Raw genomic sequence first — 13,402 nt, forward strand, 5'->3', positions numbered from 1 at the left:
GTGTATGACAGTGCTGAGCCAAAGCCATTCAGACGAAATACTAATAAACTGAGCGCAAATTAAAGCAGCGTCTAGATGCCTTAAAATGTTTTTGGAACTTTTAGAGACTTGCCTGTTATACAAAAACTATCCACTTGCCTCTCCCTACATCTGAATTACGTAAAAAGTTTCATGAAAATCAGTGAAATAAATAAATAAATAGATTGATAAATAAATAAGTGGAACTGTGAAACGACCTTCAAAAAAGTGCATAGAAAAGTATGAGATTTTGGAACATAATTTTAAATATGTAATTATGATCATTAAAAATACGGTTTTCCCTTAGATTTTAAATTTACAATTTACGGAACATTTCTTACTATGTTGCTTTTTGCCTTTTCCCCATGTTTTTGAAAGCAATCACACCCATTTGTTCAGGAGTCATAGTTTTAAATACTTGTGAAAGGCATTTGAAAGTACATTGTAGTTAAAGTATCCAAAGTAAATGAACTTGTTTTGCAGTAAAATTCCCCCTGCAACTGCTATAACATCAAATCTTTTTTTAAATGCAACATTAACCGTAATTTATCTAAATAGTGGATATGTAGCAATTAGTAGCATGAGATACAGAAGTGAACTTTTGGGTGTGGTTTTTGTACTGTATGGAGTGAAAAACCAGGTAGTAGTGTGTTACAGTGCAAACAACCAATAAAGTGATCGTGAAAGCGGCGTCTAGATGCCTTAAAATGTTTATGAAAATTTTACACTTGTCTGTTACACAAAAACTACAAACTTGCTTCTCTGTTGCACCACCCACCAGGGGCGTACGTTTCATTTCAATAGTTGTCAACATATAAAACGGGGGGCCCCAGGTACTAATTTCATAAAAAATTTCATCCAAAGTCTACCTAAAACTGAAACTAAGACAAAGTAGTCTGTTGAAGTGGAAAGAAGTTTCACAATTGAGTATTCATCAACTGAAATTAGAATAAAAAAATAAATTATAAAAGTGAAAAAAAAAATGACCAAAACTAATATGCATTTTTGTGTAAAGACTAAATCCAGAATAGCTGGGAAATTAACACTGGATGGTGCAGACGCAGAGCAGAGCTTGTGTTTTGAGTTTAAAAAGGTCTTATAAATTTGCAGGCCCCTTGTTGACCAGCTATTACAGTATATCCTGATGTGTTTTTGCATCAGTTTTTAATTGTGTGTTTATTGTAAATGATTCTTCAGTGTTCTTAAGATTTAACTTTAGAAAACGTAGGGTATGGAAAAAAAGTTAGTTGAATTTACTCTCTGTAACTTTTGTTGATCCTCAGAACGACTTTATCATTTTGTAATTTCTTTCTTTTTTCAAAGCATTTGAACATGATCCTGTTGTCTCTGTCCTGCTTGTTTCATTCCGCAGGTTCTGTTAAGATTCAGCAATTGTAACTGAGACCTGAATTGGGCTAGAGAGAAATCCAAAGTTCCCCTCTGCAACGTCATCCTGTTCCTGATCCTCTCTGAAACATCTCTCTCACCATGAACGAAGTTAATGTAGTCAGAGAGGGCTGGCTTCTAAAAAGAGGTAAGGAGCACGAGGATCAGTAAGGTATTAATAATCATGCTGATAATTCACAGTGAAAGAAAGGTTTGGAACTACCAGAGTTGTCAATTTGAGCATCTAACTCCACATGCTAATTAGATTGACCTTAAGGGTTTAAAGTTGCATCTCTTTTTCTGACCCAGGTGAATATATCAAAAATTGGAGGCCCAGGTATTTCATCCTGAAGAGTGACGGTTCCTTATTCGGCTACAAGGATAAAAATCAGAGTTCCGAACCACTCAACAACTTCTCAGTGGCAAGTCAGTGCTCCAGCAGGCAAAACACAACTCTGAACTATGGTCTTGTCTTGATAACTTAAAGGCCTGTGACACACTGAGCTGACATCTGAGAGCTAGCGCCGCCTTACTTTGCCATGTGACGGCCAAATAGTTGCACATACACACACCAAAACAACATCAAACCAGCACATATTATGTTCTGCGCCTGCATAAGAGGAGATACCCCTCCATACAAGCACACGGCAGTCGTCTGTATTCATCATTCAAAATGAGAAACAGGAAGACCACCATTTAGCCAGCTAATGCTAGTTGGCTTTGTTATTATACGCCAGCCATCCACTGGTGTGTAATAACAAAGCCATTGGTGTGTGACTTTTTTTTCCATCTTTAACGCTTCCTAAACCTATAAATGTTTTTCCTAATCAATCACCCTCCCTCCACCATAAATAGCCTATTTTTTGTATTCACACCAAATGTATTGGAGGCAATGAAACTAGCAAACAGTGGGGACATTAGCCTAATTATCACCAAAACAAAGCCATTGTTTTAAGCAAAATGCAAAACTCTAAGTTAACTTAACTTAAAAGTTATGTGTTAAAGAAATGTCAGGAACCTTTTACACGTTTTTAAAGAAAACATGCCTTTCAAAATGGCTCACGTGTGCCAGGTTTAGAGGTTATTTAAAATAAACACAAAATACTACCATTTAAAGTTGTAGTGCTTCACCTAAGCCAATAAAAAATCAGCCAATATTAAGTCCCTCCCCAGTGCTTTAAAAAAAAAGAAAAATAAAGCCTTACCCATTTTGCACCAGCCCCTTCCCCCTCATAAATAACAACCAGTCCCTAACCCGAACCACCAAGGATTGCATTTACAGGTGGGAAACACCATTCAATGGAAGAACACACTTTGAGACAATACCTGTAGATTTGATAGATCAAATATGTTAACAAAGCAACACAGTTTATGAAATAAGCGCAAGTTTGCTGAATTTACATTTTTCTGCAATTCAAAACAGTAGCCACTTTTCTACCAGGAAGTGACTGTTTTTGTTAGCCGCTACATCTCAGTGATACAGTCTGTTGGTCAAGTGTGGCACAATGCATTTTGGTAATTGTAGGTTTTCTACCTCTTGAGCAAACGTGAATGCCACAGTCCTTTCTCTCTGTTTTCTCTGGTCACGTAGCAGTGATTTTAAAAGCATTTGCATCTTTCTGCTTCTCTGACAGCCCAATTTGATAAAAAAGACCATCTTTCCACAATTCAATTACTTATTTACTTGTGTGTTTGCAGGAAGTCGAATAATGAAGACTGAAAACCCCAGGGCCAACACACTTATCATCCGTTGCTTTCAGCTGACCACTTTCGTTGAACGCACTTTTGCCCTGGACAGCAGTGAGGAGAGGTAAAGTCAGGGTAAAATATTGTATCACGCAAGCTAAACTCCTTTGAACTGATTCCCCAAATGACATTCACTGGCTTCTGTGTGTGCAGACTTTCTCTCTCAAAACGTGCTACATTTGTTTGAATTATTGCTGGATTTTTTTTTTTTCCTCACAGAGAGGACTGGGTGCAAGCAATCCAGTCAGTGATGGAGACACGGGGTAGGCAGGAGATGGAGGGAACGAACGAGTCACAAAATGACAGCAGCAACTCCACATTGGTGAGAGGATCAGTTGTTGGAAATATTGAGGATAGTGAGATCAAGGTTGAGCTGATGTGTAAGACTGTATGAATATGACAAGATTTTGGCAATGTTTACTTTTCTTCCTTGCACATTTGAAAACACAGACAGGTTGTACTTTTAGGGGTCCTATAGAGGGCAAAGGGATATTTTTGCCACTTGATATACACTGATTTTTTGTACACTGATTTCTTTCAAAGAAATTCAATTAGCAGTCTACTCCCAGATCCATAGTAACGATTATCCTAACATGATTTTTTTTTTTCATTTTTAATCAGTGCTTTATAACAAGCTAAGCAGCATAGTCTCTCATTATGTTGGGTTCTATGCATCATAAAAAGACTATCAGAGTTTTTATCCAGCATTGGCTAAACAGAGTAACTAGGGATGGATATCGTTCAAAAGCCTTTGACTCTCATAAGTTTTTAAACTTTTGAACCGTAAGCAAATTTGTGCAATTTCTTACAAAACATGAGAAAAAAAAGACAATAGAGTACCCCAGGAGTGATGTTTTTCTGTTGGCCAACCTAGAAACTAACTTTGCCCGGGTTCCCTCATCAAAAAGCCCATGAGATTTTTCCATTGGATTTTGGATTATTGCACAAAATAAGCTCTGTGGTAAACAAAGGTTTATGATACTTACAAGTTTGGTTCAGCAAGATAACCTTCACAGATGAACACCACTCACAGGATTTTTGATGCTTAGATCCAAATGTGGTTCAAGGGCCCCTAAATCACTACATCTGCCCATGCCCTGCTGAAATAAAATAGCTTAAGATGGTTAAACTGGTTGACCAGCTTTTTTGGACCAGCTTAAGGTATGTTTTTGCATCATTTTTTATGGTTTAGCTGGTCCTACAGGTTTGTGATGATCACTCTAGCTGGTTTATCCATTGAACTTCCTGTAAAATTGAAACCAAATCAATTACCTTAAGTGTGCAGAAATAACAGTGTCATAATGAGAAAATATGAAAAGCAAAGGAGATAAATCTCTTAAGTCTCTTGTCATGTGTTATGCATCAAGATAAATGTGCACAGCTTGACAGGCTGGTTACACCAGGATGACCAGCTATACAGGCTGGTCACACCAGTATGTCAAACCATCTAAGACCAGCAAGAACTGGGTCACGGCCGTCTAAGACCATCAAAGAACATCAAAGACCAGCCAAAACAAGCTTATGCTGGTACTGGCTTTAGCTGGTCACTCACTCACTCACTCACTCAACCCACTCAAACCCCATGTGTAGCTCTGTGACCTTAGCACTAAGGTCCAGCCAAAAAGCTAAAGAAAACCTTACTTATTGCCAATTTAAAATTATTACACCACTCCTATGGATATTTTGAAAAAATCATGAAGAGAAGCTGTAATATATAACTTTTTGGCATGCATAAGTAATATTTTAAAATCTGTCCAAACACAAATTATGTATTTTTACTATATGAATGATTGACTGAAATGTACCTTGTACTTCCTCCTTTCCTCGCATTTGGCACTGCTTGTTAAAAAGGGGCGTGACTCCACTGCAGTCTGTTTCAGATGATGTGGAACGCTGTGACTGGCTCACAGACATCCAGACAAATAAGTCTGTGCATGACTGGTTGATTGACAGTTATCACAGAGTTAGACTTCCAAGAAAAGTTATGTCCATTGGAACAGACAGGGGATCTGAATGGGTTAAACAAGAGAAGACCACATTTGAAATTATCTTTGGCTAAGACCCTGACCCCCAGTGGACCCTATTCAAAAATGTGTTAAAATCCTGAAGTCTTAAGTCTAAAATCTGATGAAGTCTCACACCTCAGTCTTTTGTTCATTACAGACAATGGATGACTTTGAGATTCTGAAGGTGCTAGGGACGGGGACGTTTGGAAAGGTGACTTTGGTCAAAGAGAAGGCCACAGGAAACATTTATTCCATGAAAATACTGTGCAAAGAAGCCATCTTTGCAAGGGTAAGTAAGAGGGGCTCCTCTGTGTATGCGTAAACAATTTAAGTTATTATGCTCACATGCAAAACTGGAGACCATTTGCACACACTATTGAAATGCTCTCACACACACTATTGAAACGCTGTATGTGAATGAGATTGGTTTCATGTGTGAATGTGAGAGATCATTCTGAATAAAGTCCCACATGGCTCCTAAAAGGAACACTGGAGCACACAATCTGTTCTTATTCTGAAGTATTCCCCATCCACATGCAACATGTACAGATGTATCAGATGATGACTTTGTTACCCTCAAATTAAAATAAAAAAAAATGTCAAATGCCCATTACCATCTGATGCCTCTTGCACCTTTAAGTAAAACTTTGCCTTTTTTTATTGTGTGTTTTCAGTGTGACTGACAATACTGTCTTTGTTGGCAGGATGCGGTAGAACAAATACTCACAGAGAAGACAGTGCTACAAAGCTCGGAAAGCCCCTTCATCACGGTAAGAGCACTTGGGTAAATGACTCACTTGATGAGCTCTGCAGGAGCTGTGGTGGTGATTGCAGTGCTGTCTGAGAGCAGCCAGCACTCTCTTGAGATTTTCATTCTTAAAAACGCATGTAAGGTATAGATACACCCAAAAAAATACTTCAACCAAGTATTATTACTTTGTTACATTTGCCACCATGTTTACTTCCACATGATAGCATGCTGCATGTGAAGTGTTGTTATTGTTCTTTTTATCAAAAATGAAAACAGGCAAAAAAAAAATAGATATGCATCCAACATCAGTTTGAATATAACCTTATTCTGGTTACATATTTGCTTTTTGATAAAAAACAAACATTGAAAAAAAAGCCTCTGATTCGACTGACAGCATGGTGTTAAAGTCAGGAGCTCCTCGGCTTGCAATGTGAATCATTAACATTCAGAGGCCGATCTTTTTACTTTTTATATTTTTGTATTCTTGGATGTAAGCAGCAAATAGTAGTGATATTTTCAATTCCACATAGTAAGAGAAAGTAGTTTTTATAGCTGGAATTTTCTGGTCTGTTTGCAAGTGAGTGTTGGGGTAGTGAAAGCGTGCAGAAATTCAATAGTTGTAATTATTAGTAATTAGTCTTTTTTTTCCTGCAGAAACTGATACATTCCTTCCAAACCCCAGATCGACTCTGCTTTGTAATGGAATATGTCAATGGAGGTGAGGTAAGATCTCTCGTACACACACAGTCACATGGCTTTGCACTAATGTCACTAGATGCTAACAGCTTGCTGTGCACACCCAAAAAGATCTTCCATGTGCTTTTGTCTCTTTTAGCTCTTCTTCCACCTGTCACGGGATAAGGTGTTCACAGAAGGCCGGGCACGCTTCTATGGTGCCGAGATTGTGTTAGGACTCGATTACCTCCATTCCAATGGCATTGTTTACCGTGATCTGAAGGTGAATACTCCCATCAGTTCTGACATGTATAATTTCCGTTAGGGTTTATATCATGACTTCAGAGAAGATGATGTGATGGATTCTCATTTAAGATTTAATAAGCTCAATAATAAGAATTGAATTTGAGCATTCAGCATTCAATAGCAGTTGCAGTGTTTATTGTTTTTATCAATTCATCAGTCCAAGGTTAGTTTCTCATAGAGATGATTTGGAAATGGCATTGTCACTCCTCTTGTTTCTGAAATATTAACAGTATGAAGTTAAACATGGCTAAAAAATAATCTTATGATCTGCAATGACTGACAATCTGAATCAATGACCCAGTAGTGTCTTATGTTACACACACACACACACACACACACACACACACACACAAACTATTATAAAGGATTTCTAATTTAAATGCACTCATAAATCATTAGCAAAAAAAACTGGGATGCTTAAAGTGTTTTTTCCCCAAGTCTATTCCAACTGACAGAGAATTGTAATGCAGAAATCAACTGATAGTAAAAATGACAATAAATAGTCCTAAAAGACCTTTTTTCAACAAAAAAGTGAAATGATTTATTTTTTCATGAATAATTAACTCTAATTAATGAATACAGTGATGCTTTAAAACAAGTTACATTGATTTATTTTATCGATTTTATCATTGTGAATCAAAATATCCTGAATTTCGGAGTATTGCTTTAAAATAGTATGTGAAAAACATGAAGAGATTAATATTGTGTGACAATAATCTCTAAGATACACGAAGAGCTTGTTGTATCATTAGAAAATCAAGTCACAACAATATTTCCCTTTTTACACTGTATTTCCTCTATTCATTTTCCACTGAGAGATCTACCATCCCGATGGGCAGATATTTTTTAAATAATCCTGAGAAAAAGCTGTATATCTTTTTTTTTTGACATGTAAAAGTAATATTACATCTAATGTTTACCTTAAAATCTGTTAAAACATAAACTAGGTACTTTAACTATATAATAGAAAGACAGAAAATTACAGTTCCATCAGTGACCCAGTCAAAAGATTTATTATGTTTGATAATAACCCAATAATATGTCATATTTGTGATCAAGATCTAATGTATATGTAATTTTATTTTCTCAGCTGGAGAATCTGCTGCTGGATGAAGAGGGGCACATCAAAATCACTGATTTTGGCCTTTGTAAGCAGGAAATTTCCTATGATGATACCACAAAAACTTTCTGCGGTACTCCCGAATATCTGGCACCTGAGGTAAGATACTGAAACTGACTGGGTGGCACATGTTATACACAGTTTTTTTTTTTTACCTCTGCACGAGCAAAAATGCTAAAACGTCCTACAAATGTCATGAAGTCCTAGAAATTTCCTAAAATCCTAAATATGTCTTAAAATTCTAGGAATGCCCTCAAATCCTACAATAATCATAGAATTCCTAGAAACATGTATGGGGCTGCTGTGACTGGCACTTGGCCTCCTGTCATTTTGAAAAATGCCCCCCAAACAAAGCAAGCTAAGCATGCTTGACTTAATTCTAACCTACAGTCAGTCTCTCATTCTGGACATTTAATAAGTGATCCAATCCTAAAAGTACTTTTGAAAAACTTTTAACTGTCCTATTGTAAAAAGTATAATGTGAAAAATGACAGTTAAAATTAAATATTGTCTGTTTGACACTGACAATTATTTGGAGGGTTTGGCCAATTTAGAAGTTCCCTGAATTCCAATCTGAATCCATCCTTCTGCTTAAATCAAAGGTATCCCAACCCTGCTAAAATGTTTTGAGCAATATAGAAAGTAGCTGAAGCCAATAAAGTCAAGTCAGATTACTTCTGAACATTTGGATTCTGGTGTTGGACATGATGACTGTTTGTAAATCTACTTCACTGTTAGGAACAGCAGTGACCAGTCAAAACTGAGAGGAGAAACATAGATGTAGGTCAGAGAGGTCTACAGTAAACTGATCTGTACCAAATATACATTTTCAAGTCTACAAATTCAAAGTCATTTTGTAGTGCTATTGCTGAGAATGAAGCAAATGTCTGGTTCACAGGTGCTGGAAGATAATGACTACGGCAGGGCGGTCGACTGGTGGGGTCTGGGTGTAGTCATGTATGAGATGATGTGTGGCCGTCTGCCTTTCTACAACCGGGACCATGAGGTTTTGTTTGAACTTATCCTTAGTGAGCCGGTCCGCTTTCCCAGCAGGCTGTCACAACAGGCCAAGGACTTGCTTAATGCCCTGCTTGAGAAGAACCCTGAAAAGAGGTATGTGACCAGACTGATCCTGTGTGGATTAATTATAGAAATACTTAATTCTTACAGAATCTTTTTTGGACTAACAGGTTGGGTGGAGGTCCCAATGATGCCAAAGAAGTAATGAGTCATGAATTTTTCAGCACCATCAACTGGCAGGATGTAGTACAGAAGAAGGTAAGACATTCTGAGGATGTGAAACTTTGCTTTTCAGTCACAAGCCTTTTTTATGCAGGATCCTGCAATAAAGCCGTGTCTGTGTCTGGCATGACATATAACATTGCAATATAACAATCATTTACTGTCCCTGCCATATGGCAGCTCGTGTAATCCTCTGCTTGGAGGGTGAGAAGTTCCCAGACCTCATTGTCTTTACAGTTTTCAGCAGTTGTTCTTCTTTGTTGAGTTAGCTGCTGACTGCTTTGCCCATGTGTTGCACCAACCCGTTTTTATTCTGAAGTTGTCAAATATTGCCTCTTTTGCAGCACTTTCAGCATAAAACCCAAAAGCGACCTTTTCCTTCAGCATGATACACTGCTGGATGGTGTCAGGGGAGAATGTGGCTGGACAGAACCATTAGCAGTGTCTTTATATGCCGTCAGATGGCGCATGTTTTGACACACTACATTAAACCTGTCATGTCTGCCCGATATGCCGTTAATATGAGACGTTTGGAGGTCACTATATGACCGCCAGGAGGGGTGGTGAATGAGTCCAACACACACCAGACTTTCATGCTTCCCATCTAAATGTGATGGGTTTTTTCTACACCTTACCATGTGTCTCTTTTGCCTAAACCTGACTATCTGTGCCAGCATGTGCATTTGTTGACATCCCAGCATTGGTTGCCACGTGCCTGTGTTGCCTAAACCTAACAACGAGCAGAATAATCCCACCATGTACATTTGTTGACATCATGATTATGGCATCTCGGAATGTGAACAGCAGGTGAGAGAATACCTAGGACGTAACATGTAGACATGGAAGTCTACTGCAAATCGGCAACATGTGACGACTTGGGATGGGAACACGTTGATCGCATACAAAGCATGCCATCAAAATGTCACAACCACACATTCACATTTTACCAAATGCTCAACTCAAAGATGGAACAACAATTCTTCCCTTGCTGTGTTTGTACCCTTTATACTGAAAATACTTTAACAGGCAGCGCAAAGGGGTGACAGAAACACAGGATGTCTTGGCTGACTGCTTAGCTAGCTTGCATATCTGTGATTTCAGATGCTGTTATTAGGATTTAATAAATCTCAAGTCCAATTTTTTTCCTTTGTCATATTTAGGATTGAATAATGCTCTAATTTCGACACCAGGAATCAAATGGAAAGGTCGATGACATGGCACAAATCCAAAGTATGGTTGGAGCCAGCAGACTAACAAATCACAATGGTGAAAAGCTTTTAGGAGAAACTGAGAGAGATTTATGAGGTCAAGTTGGCAACTCGTGATAAAACTATCTCTGAGTTGTGATGTTTTTTCAACATAAGAGGCCGTTGCCATTCTGATCATTCCAACATCACATCAACACAGCATAAGACATGATACACGAGAATAAAAACAGGATAAAAACCATAAAAAAAACCAAGGATCATGACAATGACTGAATGGTTTGCTCCTTTGTGTCAACGGATGCCTTTCAAGCCTGAACCAAAAAATTTAAATAACAGATCTCTTAATTTCTAACTGCAGCTAAGAATGCATTTGAACCCAACAATTTCATCACTTCTGAACCAGACAACATACAAAGACAAAGAGCCCACATTTTCCATTTAATTTTAAAACCAGGAGTCAATCCAAAGTTTGGCTGGAGCCAGCAGACTCTGAACAAACAACAATGGTGGAAAATTGTTTGGGAGAAACTAATAGAGTTAATGTTAATATTGTGAAAAATTAATGTTTCTCAAAGAATACATCAGCGTCGGTAAGTAATGATACAACCCCAATCTGTCCCCTAGTGGATATATTGTTGATAAAATATACACAAAGTGCACATGGGGTATGTGAACAATGACACTCATGTCACAAATCCTCGACTAGATCTAATCGTCTTGTAATGTTTCTAATCTTTTTCCCTTCCTGCGTCAGCTCGCCCCACCATTCAAACCTGATGTGACATCAGAGACACAGCAAGTTATTTGATGACGAGATCAGAGTGTAAGTATCCTGTGACTTTGGGCGAGCTTCCAGGTCTGGACAGCTACGTCCACCACCGTCCATGATCGTAGTCTGGTTTCGTGTCCTGGAATGTAACAACTTATTTCTGCTGCCTTTAAGATAACAATCTGGATTATGAGGACACAAGCCAGCAAGCACATTTCCTCAAGTTCTTCCATTCTGCTACAATAAGAGAGTAGCACCCGGAGCACCTCTGGATGGCCGATGAACTACTGCTACTGGTTATTAAAGTGCTCTTTCTTCAGAGTTAACTGTTATCACTGGTGATAGACGGGTTTGTATATGAGGGTAAAAGAAGCGTGGTACTTTGTTGGGTATTTTTCTGTTAGGTGTGTGGGTGGAACTTTTTTTTATATTTCAACTTGAAAAATACCTTGACAGCAGACCAAAAATAGCTTGCATTTATTCCAGTGCCGAAAAAGTTTTCTAGCTTCCGGGTTTACTTCCATGGAATGCCGTACACTGAATATGCACAGTAGAGTTTCTCTCTCTCTTTTTTCGTACCAGGAAAAGTGTTACCAAAATAGACTCACCATGGATCATAAATTCATAATAGAGAGAGTCATAATTGACTTTGTTTGCAGTTGGAGGTTTAACAGTTTAACAGATGTTTCTTTTACAATGGGGTAAACACTTTCTGGAGGGGATTTTTTTCGTTGCAATACAACGAAAATTCATTAATGTTGAAATTTTTCTTGTTTGTTTTTTTTTTTACTTTACTCTTTTTGTTTTACTAATTTTTTGGTCATTCTTTTGTAACTGTTTGCTAGTTCATTGCTAATTTTTAGGTAGTTTCTTGTTAAGTTGCTCATGCTTCCTATCAAGCTTCTAAATGAAATCAAGCCGATTTGCCCAGGTTTCAAAGGGTTAAATAGTAAAAAGGGCAGGTGAACTATTACGATTTGCAATACTGAAATTATATATTGGTGCTACACTGTTGAATCACTGGTAATAAATAAAAGCCGGTGCAGTTCATTTCTGTTTGTCTATGAATATCTTTCCAAGAGAGAGTGATCTAATGCATGTTTTTAATTCTCTTAATCTTCATCATGTTTATGTCTTGTTTTCTTTCGTCCTACCACTAAAGGGTGTGTTTCTGTTTCTCAGCTGCGTTTTATCAAAGCGGTGGCAAGTAAACAACTGTTTAAGACATAGAGTGTATTGTTACTCCTACTTGCATTGCCCTCAGCTGTGCAGGCTTCCTGCCCTGTTATTTTTCATTCCAGTGTTGACACATGAAGCATGCATGGAGCAGATGTTACCAGCAGCCAATCTGAGATCACCAAAACCATGAGCTGGTATGCTGACGTTGCTGATCATCCCAATCACCAGAAAAAAATGTTGGCATTGTAGGTTTCTGCAAATGATGGATACGTTACATTTGTACATTATTTTTTGGTAAATACATTTTTACTTTACGTCTTTCACCAACGCTATAATGCAGGTTTAAGCACAAAAAACCCCACTGAAAAACAGAAACTTTACAGGCCACAAACACTGCTGGGGCACATCAGGATGTGCCGAGAAAAACACCCAGTGCCAAACAACAATTCAACCACTATCCACTTGTAAAAATATGATGTAAGCTTCTATCTTGTTACTCAGAGGCTATATATTCCTTTAAATGGCTTGATTTTGTTTATGACAGATTACAGCTCACCCAGACCATTTGACCAGTAGAAATACCTTTCAAGTTATAATTCAACCATAAAATGCAACTTTACACCTGCCAAAAAGTGATTTCAGCTTCTATCTTCTGACTGAAAGGTTATACTGTATATGCCTCAAAATGACTTGATTGGTGTTTTTTTGTGACAAGTTGTAGCTTATCCAGTCCTTTTTTACCAGTTTAAATACTTTAAAAAAGGAGAATCAAACCAAATTTCTGGGTTTTTTTTGTTTTGTTTTTTTTTTGCTTATGCACACACACACACACACACACACACACACACACACACACACACACACACACACACACACACACACAGTTGCATGCATTCAGATTATACAAAACAAACAGGCCTACAGTATACCTGCCCCTTAGCATTTGTAGATGGGTCAGTGTTTGAGATAATATCATACGTATGTCCTTGAGGTTAG

General features: G+C 37.8%; 1 pseudogene; it reads left to right on the forward strand.

Moving 5' to 3' along the window:
• Positions 1–1,506: 1,506 nt before the first annotated feature.
• Positions 1,507–11,481, forward strand: LOC121952309 (RAC-beta serine/threonine-protein kinase-like; annotated as a pseudogene).
• Positions 11,482–13,402: the final 1,921 nt, after the last annotated feature.

The sequence above is a fragment of the Plectropomus leopardus genome, chromosome 15 (genome assembly GCF_026936395.1).
Source record: "Plectropomus leopardus strain MGB_pleo_1.0 chromosome 15, ASM2693639v1, whole genome shotgun sequence".
Classification (NCBI taxonomy): Eukaryota; Metazoa; Chordata; class Actinopteri; order Perciformes; family Serranidae; genus Plectropomus; species Plectropomus leopardus.